At 41.9% G+C, this 13,083-nt stretch overlaps 1 protein-coding gene across 1 annotated transcript in view; it reads right to left on the bottom strand.

Moving 5' to 3' along the window:
- EVA1A (eva-1 homolog A, regulator of programmed cell death) overlaps positions 1-13,083 on the bottom strand; it is a 204,516-nt gene that overhangs the window by 148,505 nt on the left and 42,928 nt on the right. The gene's annotated exons all lie outside the window — the stretch shown is intronic.

Raw genomic sequence — 13,083 nt, 5'->3', positions numbered from 1 at the left:
AGTTTTGCTTTCTCTCTCATTTTGCACAGTCACAATCTTTTTAGAAGGAAAACAACGCACAGAACCAAATCTCTCTTTTTTTCTTAGAGGATTATGTTATCCACTGTAATGAAGTTGTTGACAAGAATAAAGCAGGGGGGACAAAGTCTCATTAAAATTACACTGAGTCAAAAGGGCTGATTACAGTCAGGTTGCCATGGGAACTCCCAAACAATCCTGACTTTGCCTCACTCAGGGAAGCCTCCCTGTTGCTGATACAGAGACATCCATACAGGGAACACCACAGCATGTCCCACATCAGTGTCAGCTATGGTTCCATTTAACCCCACAGATCTTCTCTCTGCCATGGGTCTGAAAGTCCCCTTCCCACTACTGCCACCAACACGAGCCTACAAGCAGCCACCCCACAATGCTTGAGGAGGAAGACAGAGAGGACATGGCTGCCACTATATTCTTAAGAGATAGAATAGATAAAAAAGACAAAGCAATTAAAAGGAACAATCCCTGGATGAATTCCTAAAAGGGAATATAAAAGTTGTTTTTAACAAATAATGACAATTCTCTTGGTGACCCATAATCACAGAATGACCCAGGTTTCTACCTTTGCAAGTCATCTAGTCCAGCCTTATGGTCAAAGCAGGGCAAACTTAGACCAGCTTTTCCAGTTGTGAGCATCCCCAAGGGTGGAGCCTCCACAACCTCCCTGAGCACCCTGTGCCAAAGCTTAACAACTGTCACAGTGAAACCTTTCAAAGAGAAGACTGGTTCCATTTTGTCTATACCTTTAGGTACTTTAAAACAGTGATTAGATCCCACTTTCCTAATTTTTTACTTCTAGATGACCCATATCCAGACATTTTACTGGGAATAGCTCTTCTTCCATGCCAACACTAAAACCTAGCTCAGGAGTGCTGGAAAGACCACCAGTCTCAACAAATTTCAAGGTGTCTAAAACAACTACAATTACTCTTCTTAGAGAAAGCCAATACACAGTAATTTACCTTCATCATTCAAGCTGCCGCTGTGGGGGCTGGATTCTCTGATTTCTCTAAATTTTAGCCTGTAGTTCTTACTTAACAGTTCTGCTGCTGCAGTGCCTCGAGGTGTGTGCCAAATAAATATTTACTCAAATCAGCGTATTAATTTCCAAGTCCCCAGGGCAGCATTTGCTCATAAGAAAAAGCTGAAACACAGTCCCAGTTATCAGAGTGAGTGACAGGGCTGCATCAGATCAGGAAAAAGCACTATTTAATTTTGTGCTTTTATTCCACTTGTTCAAGGAAGCACTATGGGACAAAATGAACTACTGGGGTGGACTTTCTTTCCCAGCCAGTAGAATACATGCCTTGGGGGTGCTGCACACCTAATCCTAGAATTAGCTCAGCTCTCTCCCTCAAAAGTAAGCCAACTATGCAGGATGGCCATCAGGGCAAGCAAACCACGAGCAGAGTCAGAATACAACACAAAATATTGAAATGCACTTTCCACACTGTTACTCCAGTGCATTAGGACTTTTCCCTGAGGCCACCCTATTAAGGAGACAGAGAAATACAACCAAAGTGCAGTCAAGACTCTTCTTTCTCCTCTGAATATTCAACTACTCTGTCAGAACAGCCTCCTACGGCATGCCTTTCATATTGCCAGTTCAGGATCAGGGAAGGTTTCAGCCCCTGCAATTAGTGCAGATCACTTGTTGAAACAGCTCCTTCCTCTCATCTTCCATCAGCAATCTCAAAATAACTTGAGTTCACTCAAGCTCAAGATATTGACGGGATTGAATGCTTTGATGGTGACTGACTCATAATAAACAAAGCACAATGTCTGAAACATCTGGCACTGACCACTGTCAGAGAGAAGATACTGATTAGGCACAGGGGTCACGGAGGAGATGATGTTCTTCAAAGTGCAAAAGGAAGTGGCTGTAGAGCATTATTGCTTTTTCTTTTTTTTTTTTTTTTCCTCTTTAAGTGTGTCAGATTTGTACTATTTCATTGGTAGTTCTTTTGAAAGTGTTGGCATTTCATTACCCGTTGATTCACAGTTCAGTAACCCAAAATATGAATTATTTTCAGGACTCTTGTTGAATTTTCAGTAACAAGTCTCCAAGTAACCTTTTATAACCTTAAATGTCCTACCAGGGAGGGAATTACTCAGACTCTCTTTGCTGAATGAAATACTTAAACATGAAGCCCATGGCAGGTGTTTGAGGATTTTAATGGCACTTGTATACCAGGGAAGACAATGTTAGAGCAGGTGGTAATTTGAGCTTTCCTTAAAAAACATATATTTCATTTGAAAATATGTTAAAAGCAACAAAGAAATCTAAAGAATTAAGCTAAACAAACCTTTTCAAAATGCTTCGCATCTTGAAAACATGGGATAACAAAAGCAATCTCAAAATGTTTTGGAGTTAGCACTTCTCTTTTCTTAAGGATTGTGTCAAGGATGTAAAATCTTTGATGGTGGGCTTTCATACCCTCAAAGTAAATCAGTGTATAGAACTCCAGAGTTAAATGTCTCCTTAATTAAAAAAATAAACAGCGTTGCCATCGAAGCAGGGATTTACACTCTGGAGACAAAATAAACAACCAAAAGAAATGCATCACAAAAATGATAGATCATTTTTCCCTCAAAAAAGAAGGAAATGTTCCCTTCAAACACCACTTGTAATTTATTTTTCCAAAGTGTGGGGTTTGCCTGCTATCAGCCATCAGCAGTTATTCTACACTACTCACCAAGCTCAGTGCTTAATGCTGACTGTAACTTTATCCCTCCCAGCAATGTCAGCTCCTAAGGATCATTTGAACCATTGCCTCTCCAGAAAACTGTTGATCAGTTCCCATCCAACAGTCAGTTCTAAATCCTAACACATATGGAGGAAAGAGAAATATAACAGCTTCATACAGAATATCACCGTTTTACAGGAACTGTAAATCTAAACATCCTCCTTTATTACTCTCATGGAGTTACAGCGCTTCCTTTTTGAAACCAAAGTAGCTAATGGAGCAGTTGACAAAAGCACAGATGGCATAGGAGCTTCCACCCCATCCAGAAGTAGGAAAATACAGTCTCCAGTACATAAAGGGGCTTTAGAACAAGTCCAGAGAGGGACATTTCATGGGGCACGAAGTGATAGGACAAGACAGAGTGGCTTTAAAATAGAAAAGTCTCCTCTTAGAAAGAAATTCTTTACTGTGAGGGTGGTGAGGCCCTGGCACAGGTTTCCCAGAAAAGCTGTGACTGCCTCATCCCTGGAAGAGTTCAAGGCCAGGTTGGACAGAACAACCTGGGATAGTGGAAGGCATCCCTGCCCATGGCAGGGGATTGGAGTGAGATGGTCTTCAAGATCCCTTCCTACCCAAACTGTTCTATGATTCCGTGAGTCTATGAGTCTGTAACTGTTCTGTGATAAAAGTAGAGCACACAAGCATTCATTCACCTACCCCATTTTACCATGGCTGTCTAAAACCAGGAAGTTCTCTTCTCCTGCCTCACTGAAACCAGTTCTAGTTTTGCTGGACAAGGCAGATAGCAACACACCAGCCTGCCAATCCTCAGAACAGATATTTCATCTTTCACCAGGGAACATCTCTGTAGGAATGTGCTGGAAGAATAGAGACAATCACAATAGAGCTAACTCTTTTTACAGTTTGGATGTGATCCAAAACTTCTAATAAATTACAGGAAAATTCAAAGGATTCTAATGGTTAATGAACTACTACATATAATTAAAGCCAGAGCTTCATAAACATCTGCATTGAGCTATATCCAAGCTATTGTAATGTCTTCTTAAAATATCCCATTTTAAGCTCTTGTGGTTATAAATACAGGAGTACATACATATCACGGAGACAAATCAATCTCATAGAAACAAAAGGACTTTATACTTAGAAATAAGTGATTTCCCAATATCTGAAACACATGGAGTCACTGCAATTAATTGCTAGTGAATTAAGTATTCCCTTGTTGCTGGTTGACACAGATTTTTATTTTTAATCTGCTTATTTTCCAAATTCATATTGTTTTTTCAGTATCTGCTGCCATTTTCTTCTTATTTCCTCAGCTTCCTGGCAGATGTTATGCAGACACTGAATGTGAAACAGAACTTTTTTCCAGGAGATACCTTAATTGGATACTTTTCTGGAGTTCAGACAACCCCTAAACCACACTGGTTTTCAGGCAGGCTGTGAATGGGAGAATTTCAGCTTTTTTCTTTGTGGGCAGAGCACTGATACTCATGTCACAGAAGCAGTGCTGAGCCGGGGGAGTCGAGTGACAGCCACGAGGATGGGCCAACAGGGCTGAAAGGTGACCCCAGGCAAGGCTTGAAGCCAGAGCAGAGAACTCAATGAATGCATTTCATACCAGGCATTACTGATAATCCTGTGGTTGTAGCAGTAAAAGCAGCTCTCTCAAATCACAGAGCAGCCCAGTTCAAACAAGTAGGGTTTGTTTTGCTTTGTTACTAATGCTGGAGATTGAAATGTGTTATTACAATCCTTCTACAGAGAGATTTGCTTTCAGTTCATCTACTCCCCAAGTTTTTCACCTTTCAGATACCATACAGCTCTGAACAAACCTGAACATCTTGTAAGCATATTTAGGAAAATACTTTTATTTTAAGTCAACAGTTCCCTACCCACTATCTGATCTTCTGTACCTCGGCTACAACTCCAAGCAGCACCCAGGGTTAACTCAGAAAAATGGTTTTGAAAGAAGAGAGAATTTAGAACTGCAGCTGAGTGCCAGCACTTCAAGGCTAAACAAGGTAAGGTTTTGTAAATGCTGATCACTATTTCATAGGTCTCCAAGGTTTGTATAGGGATGAGGAAGTTAGATTGGTGAAGGCTAGGGGTGACAGGAATAAAAACACTGTCATTTTCAATTCTGCAGGCTTGAATATTACACAGATACTATTGAGGATTATCGCTAATTATTCCCTTAAATTCCCTAACTCTAAACTCCTACAAAATTTAATAAAACACTGCAGCTTTTCCACAGACAGTTGGAATTACTCTGAAAAATTAAAAAGCAACTCCAACTGCAAGTATTTTTGGTCTAGAAGTTTAAACAATGGGTCTAAACATTAAATACAAAAAATCTTTTTTTGCTGGTTGAATATCATCTTAGATGATTTTCTTCGACTGTCCCATAAGTCCATAGTTTCTTGACAGCTTACTTTTTTCCCTAAAACAAGTTATAAAAGCCTTTACAGCTATGGAGATTTACTTTTTCTGATATTCCACATTTTGAAAAGACAAATGGACAGAGATTTAATTTTTTTTTTTTTTTTTTAAATACTTGAATCAGGGAATATTTATCCTGGAAGGGCCTCCTGCAGGTCACCCAGCCCAAATTGCTGCTTGGAGCAGGGTCAATATCTAAGTGAAATCAAGCTGCTCAGCACCTTGTTCAGCCCCGAGCAAGGGCTGCCAAAAACAGGGATTCCCGTTGCCTCTGAGGCACTTCTGCCAGTGCTTCACCATCCATGCCATTCCATTTATTTTTTTCAATTTCTTTTTCAAATAAGTGCTTATAATTTCCCCTTGTCACAACTCATGTTTCTTGCCTCCTGCCTTGTTAGTTTGCATCTCCAAGAGGAGCCCAGCTTTGGTTTATGCATAGCCATTTTCAGGAAGCAGAAGGAAGCATCTGGATACTGCTTAGCTTTCTCTTCTCCACCATCCCTCCCACGCCATGTGCTTCAGGTTCAAACTATCCTCCTGGCCCTCCAGTGGACTCCCTCCAGTTTGTCTGTGTTTCTCCTAGAATTGTGCACCAGTATCATGACTGGTGATGAGCCTGTTGTACACTACAACGACACAAAGACTTTGACTTCAGAAAGCTCTTTTATTCTTGGGATGTGTCTCCCCTTTTATACTATTCTACACAGACCAACTCAATTCGTGACAAGAAGACAAAATTCTTCAATCACATTGATCAGACCAGAAGGACATCAAGAAGAAGGCCCTCCTAAGGAAAGAACGTTAGCATGTCTCTTGTTTACAGAAAATTCCCTGGGAAAGGAATTTCAGAAAACTACACATCTCAGGCATCAACCAGGGCTACAGGTGATTCAAAGGGTTGACCATCCACTTCTTTTGGATTTCAGGAATTTCTAAAAAACTCTTGTTGGCCTAACTGTGTGGTTGCAGGCAGCAGCAATTCTGCAAGAAATTTGACAGTACAGAGAATTTGGTTGGAAGGTGCTGCACCAGAACTTCACCAGCTTGCAACCCTCTCTCCAGCTACTTATTCCTGCTCCCTTGTTTCAGATATAAGCCACTTCCTGTGATTTGTGTGCTTATGATGTATGGAGGTGACAGCAACCACAGTTGGAGCACAGGTGTGTCCATGGATGTGTCCTGCCAGCCACCAGAGCAAGAGATGGTGTGCTCAGTGTTGTAGGTACATATGTGACCACTACTGATCATCAAGCTGGGCTGGCTGGCAAGTAGAATGAAAGCTTTGGGAAGCAAGTATGAAAGCAGCCACAGGACAAATACTGCTGAGACCAGCAAACAGTGAACAAAGAGAGGCTGTGAGTTGTCTACAGGAGGTCCAGGACAGCCATGGGAAGACCAGGAGTCAAAAAAAAAAAAAAAAAAAAAGAAAAAAAGCCTCTCTGCATGCTCCCATCTGTGTGAGATGACTGGGGATCACAGACCCCAGTGCCACATGGACTCTCTGGGGCCAGTTTTCAGAGGATCCACATGGAATGTATGTGCATATTTCCTACTAACAGGCTTTCACCCTGCTCAGCTGGAGTGGGGAACAGGATGAGGCCACTGGTGCTGTTTCTGTTTGTGTGGAAGCCGAGTGTTTCTGCTTGTGACCTGAGTGGCCTGACCCAGCCACACTGTCAGGAACAGCTGCTCAGCACCACAGCTGCCTGCACCTGGGGACACAGAGCTGTTGTTTCTCTGCCTCTATCAGGCTGCCAGATTCAGCAAATCCCAACCCTTCCCACTAAAAATTCCATGTGTGTGTACATGTGTGTGTGTGTGTTTATAAAAAATATGTTTCTATGTAGACATGCACACACAGGTGTGTTAAAAAAGCCAAGCAACTTTGCAGAATATTTTACCTAATTTAAGTTGCAGGAGAACCTGAACTCCTCTACAACTGAGGAGTTCACGTTTTTGCAGTACTAAATTACTTGGAACTCTTTGTTAGAATAGTGTCATAACTTCATAAATATTAATATATTATATGAGTAATATGGTAGTGTTATAGCATTATAAATATTAATGTCTTGCTTTAATTGAAAAAAAGGATGACTTGCAGTAGTATGCATTATGTGTCAAATACATAAAGTATAATGCACATCATGCAATCAAATTTATAAAATATATCTTACAGCATAACCAGGTCATCTTGGGAAGCCTTATGGGGTTTGTTCAGTACTCAGAGAATGAGAGCTGTGATTTTGAGAGAGATTTAGACTATACTTCCAACAGCCCCCAAAGGTCAATTCCATGCACTGTGACAAGCTGGGCACTATTTCATTCCAGAGATACAGCTGCAGTAAGGCTTAAGGTCATCACTTTACAGCTGAGGGAACTACAGGAGTGATACTTCCTGAGCAGCTTCAGCTGGCTCTTTCTTCTTGGCTCTCAACCAAGTCCTTTCCAAAACACAGTCATCCCACACATAAATCACAGCACTGCTCCCTCTGGCCTTGCCATTGCATTCTAAGTAGCAATAAAGAAGTTACACCACCTTGGCCATGCAGCTCTTCTAAATTAAGTTATAACAGATTTATTTTATTCACAGGACTAGGTGGTTTATATACAAGAGATTTATCTAGGTGGTTTATATACAAGAGATTTTTAACAGCAAAACTACAGTGATATAATTAGTCTGCCATAACTATATCCATATAACACTTCATGATACATGCATAACTACCAATGCACCTTTCCTCATGTATAAAAGCCTCACTGGTGCTCATTTGGACTTGCATTTTCACAATAAAGTCCTTTTGATCCCACCCCTTCAGGTGACAAATTCTTATAAAAAATTCAACCTCGAATATCAACATCATTACAAAATTAAAATGCAAATGGGAAGAGCCTAGCTAAGAAAAAACAATCCCAAAGCTTGGTGTCTTCCTACAGACAGGTTTAAGAACTCAAACAGGATCTGCCCCCATGCTCAGCCTTTCCTAGAAGCATCACTATGTCTTAGCGCAAGAGACTGATAACTGCTCTGCACCATCCAGACACTAAAATTCCTGAATTCAATTTTGTGTTATTTGGCGCCTCAGCTATATCAGAAGTCAATGCTGGCAAGCGCAGTGCCTGACAGCAGCCCCCTGGTGTACCCTTATGCCCAAAAAATGCACCTTTTTTTGTCTCTAGTATTTAGAAAGCATGGGATTTACCAGTTCACCACATACCCAAGAAAATTTGGTCCCAAGTCTTCTCTGGAAATAGGAAATATTTGGCATCTGTCATGAAAGCAGATTATGTTTATCTCTGGTAAGGTCTGTAACAGCTCCTTCATGTCCCCACACAGTATGACAGTGATAGAGCAGCAACTTGGGAAGTTTGAGAATGGTCCAATTTGATCAAAACCCAGGCTTTCACCATTGCAAACACAGAGGGCAGGATTTGATTTTGCACCAGAACATACAGCAAGGGAACCATAAATCAGCCATTCTATAACTCTGAGCCTCAGCAGAGCTACAGCAGAAGATGTGCCTAAAATCAAGCTGGCCTTTGCCCACAGCATTACTGGGAGTGACAGGGAAGTATCCTGCTACTACCCAAATTAAAAGAAAGCTTTTGCACAGCATATCACACTAGGACAAAGAAAGTGGTTATTTGACCATGCAAGTGACAGACAAGACTTTATGCACACAGACCAATCCTTGAAGCAAATCAAGAACTCAGCCATGACAATCTGAAAAGGGCTAAGAAACACCAAAACTGAAGAAAGAGGTTTCTGCCTATTCAGAAGAAATTATTCTGACAAGACTATGAGTACAGGGCAATGGCAGATTTATTTAGACTGGGGAAAATGGCAGGAGGGAAGGCAAAAGTGCATAACCCCACGGGAGTTGCTGCAAAAACCATCACAAGCAGATGTGAGTGCTTTGCACACAGTGCCAGGAGCCAGCTCTGGGGCTCTCAGAGTGACCACACATCCCTGAAAAATGTAGATTTCAAGTGGCAGGTGAAAGTGTTGAATAATTCTCGTGATCCCAGAGAGCAAATCTGAAATCCTGTTACCTTGCATGAAATACTACAGTGTGACTTACATATGGAAATACCAACTTGGCAGGGAAAAGCTCTCCTAGAGGAAAATTCTTCCAATCAGGTTGTAGTCTCCCACACTGATTTTAAAATGCAGTTCAGCACTACAATGGTCATTTTTATTAGAATCTTCTTTGCTTTGCAAACTAAAATTCAAGGCCTCTCTCATTTGGTTCTGTGCAATGATAGGTAGGGTTGGCAATCTCCATGTTCAAGGAGGTCAAATCACTAGATTGCTTTCCCACCTGGCAATTTTTTTTTCCAGTGAAAAAGCAGAAAATTTTAGGGGATGATGACAAACCACAGCCTGTGTTGGGAAAGGGAACTACTTCTCACAGACATACAGCATGAGCTCTGCTGAGACACTGCAGAGAACCCACATTTGTGATTTCCCTCCAGACTAGAGACCTCGTGCTTCGTTCTCCCAGAACCTGCCTCTCAAGACAATCCAAAAAAGTTAGGCAAAACCTTGTTTCCAGCACTGGGATTTTCACATCTCCCTTTTCCCTCTGCTTTACATTCCATATTTTATTTATTATTTTATTCTTATTGAGGGTAGATTTGTCAAATTTAATGAAAACAACAGCTCCGAAACAAACTTGCATCCTTTTCCCCAGGACCTGCAGTGAGAGCTATGATGCTGCCCTCTGCATGACCTTCGCCTGTGAAATGCATATTTCTCTTTGCTTTGGCCAGGCCTTGGCAGCTTTATGAACCCCAAGAGAGGAAAGAAAATGAGTAGAGACTGAGACAAGATAGAAAAGGCTAAACAGTGAAAGGATAAAGCAGAGTAAGGGGAAAAAGAAGGAAATGAAAAAGGGAAAACAAAGGAAGACACAGGCTGGAGTAGACATATAAGAAGAAAAATCTCTTTCTCATTTGTCAATTAGAAGTGTGGTCTCAGGAGCTTATCCTGACAGCAAGAATCAGCTGGAAGAATTGTGGAGACTGGGTCATTTGAAACTGGAGGAACAGAGAGCAGCCTTAAAATGGTAAAAAGGAGAAAATATAAAGACTTTGAGAAAAACTATCCATTTGTAAGTGACCTGTCTTAATGTCCTCAAGTGATCTATTATTTCCAAGTCATACCGGCTTGCAAAAAAAAATCCAGGAAAAAAAGGGACCTCAGAGAGGCTGTAAGGAGGGGGGGGGGGGGGGGGGGGAGGGGCAGGGAGAAGAAAGAAGATCAAAAAGTAGCTTTGCATAAGTCTCTCCTAATTTCTGACGTGGTCTATCTCTGATGACCTGGCTACAAACCTCAAGTATTGCCTTAACAGAACATGCAGTGTGCTGCATCTGCCACAACCAGGTAAAATTGCCAGATCAGCATCTGCTGTTTAAACCATTGACTTTAGCCAAGAGGGAATTCGTTATTCATCAGCAACTGAACAACTTTAAGCCATGATAAATGTTGTCAGGATAGCAGGAACAATGATTGCACAGGTAAATTGCTCTTTTATTGCTTGATATAAACAATGCTATCAATAGACAGGCATCTTGAGCATCACCAGTCCAAGCTGTAACACTGCCCAGGCAGCCTGAAGTTACCACATGTTCCTCCTGGAAAAGACAGGAAATTAGCACTTGGGAGTAAAGACAGGACCAACTGTGTCTGTACCTTGGGCTGAAGATCAGATATCAATGCAGGAGTTTTCTTTCTACCTGCAAAACAAGCTATAACTTCTTGATGCTCATGTAGAAAGCTTTGAGCAACATGGTCTAGTGGAAGATGTCTGTGCTCATGGCAGGGGGTTGGAACAAGATGATCTTTAAGATTCCTTTCGACCCAAACCATTCTCTGATTCTGTGATCAAGAATGGTCACCTCTGGCTGGAAGCCACAAGGCCAGATAGAGCTCCTAGTACACTTCATCTGGGATCAGTTTCACCTGCACCTCAGTTTTCCAACTGCCAGCTGAGGATGATCCTACCTCTATATCCATGGGAAGACCAGGAAAAAAAAAAATAACGGCTTGTGAATGTGAAGTAGCAGGGGTCACAGAAAGCCTGGGGATAAAGAGATATAAATGCAGACTGATTTTTATTCAGGACCACTCAGTAGCACTTCAGGATGTGACAAAGGGGACGAAAAGATACACAAAGAGAGCAAACTGCTTAGTCTGGAATATAAGTTAATAATAATAATAATGAAGACATCTGACTAACAGAGAAAAGACAGAACAGCCCCATTCTACCACATCACCCAAATCAGCTCTATAAAGGCAATAAGGGAGAACACAAAAGGTATTTCTCCCACCTCTAACTGAAGCCATTCCCCATATTTGCAATTTCTTTCAAGGACAGAAATAATATTTGGCTTCCTTGGCAACGAAGAACAAAGGGACAATAGAAAGCCGACAGTGGAATTTATGTAGCCGAGTACTGCACTCACCCCTTGTCAGGGGACAGCAGTCAGGCAGGGCAGACAGGCCCCAGCAAAACAGCAGCTAGAAAAGCTTTTTGGCTAAAAGCTATTTGTGCTGCTTTGACACAGAGCAGTTGTTTTGACTAATAGGTGAGAGAAAGGGATTTCTTTAGCAGTGTAACACTTTGTAGGGCTCTTTGCCTCACAGTTGTAACAGCAGCTACATCCACAGTGCACGTTTTCCTGGTACCTATTGTATCCCAGGCCAAAACACACCACAGGCCCAAAGAGCTTCAGGGGCAGCTGCCTGAAAAGCCACTGAGGGTTGTGCTCATATATGGACAGCGTTACAGCTAAAGGCTGTGATTAAACTGCAAGACCTGGGAGCGTTTCCGAGTTGCTGCAACTGAGTGCATGTCCCAGCTGTATCCCAAATCCGTGCTGGATTCAGACACATCATCCCTCCCCAGAAAAGATGATTTGTTTGTTTATTTGTGTTGGTTTTTGGTTTTGGTTTTTGTTTTGGTTGTTTGGGGTTTTTTCTCTTCAGACACCTTAGATTGAAGAATATTCTCTCCTACATTATCCTGGTTTGGGTCAGGACAGGGACCTCCACCAAGGTTTTGTGCTGTTGAGGCTAATCTTATGTTTTCTAACACTAAGGAACACCTCTGAACCTGTGCATAGCATCTGCATACTTGCAGATGACACAGAACAGGAAGCAGCAGTTGATAGACCAGATGGTTGTTCCATCATTCAGAGGGAATCCTGACAGTCTGCAGAAATGAGCAAACAGAATCTCGTGAATTTTAATGAAAGGAAAATGCCAAGACTGCTCATAGGGAGGAACATCCCTGTGCCCCATGCTGGGGAACAACAGGCTGAAAAACAGCTTAGTAGAAAAGAACCACGGTGTCCTGTTGGATGCCAAGGTGACCATGAGCTAGTAATGGGCCCTCACAGCAAAGTCAGCCTTTGGTAGCAGCATCAGCAGCAAGTCAGGAGAGGAAAGCCTGACCCCAACACTGGTGAGACCCAGCTGGACTGTTGTGTCCAGTTCTGAATTCCCCTGTGCAAAAAAGAAACTGGCATGAGTCCATCAAAGGCTCACAAAGCTCAAGGAATGGAGCATCTGCTACATATTGAGAGGCTGAGAAAGCTGGGACTGCTTAGACTGGATAAGAGAAGGTTCAGGGGGATCTTGTCAGTGTGTATAAATAACTGATGGGCCAGGGAGTAAAGAACACGGATCAGACCCTTCTCATTGGTATCCAGTGAATGAACAAGAAGCAATGGGAACAAAATCAAATACAGGATATTCCATTTGAGCATGTGTGTGTAACTGTGAGGGTGATCAAACTCTGGAGTGGGTTGTCCAGAGATATTCTGGAGTTTCCAACCTTCCAGATATTCAAAATCCAAGTAGACAGAGCCCTGAACAACCTTCTGTAGGTGACCC

Source organism: Chamaea fasciata, unplaced genomic scaffold (assembly GCF_029207755.1).
Source record: "Chamaea fasciata isolate MVZ Bird 193981 ecotype frontalis unplaced genomic scaffold, bChaFas1.0.hap1 SCAF_3, whole genome shotgun sequence".
Taxonomy (NCBI): Eukaryota; Metazoa; Chordata; class Aves; order Passeriformes; family Sylviidae; genus Chamaea; species Chamaea fasciata.
Note: the sequence above shows the minus strand (reverse complement) of the source record. Positions and strands in the feature narration are given on the sequence as shown.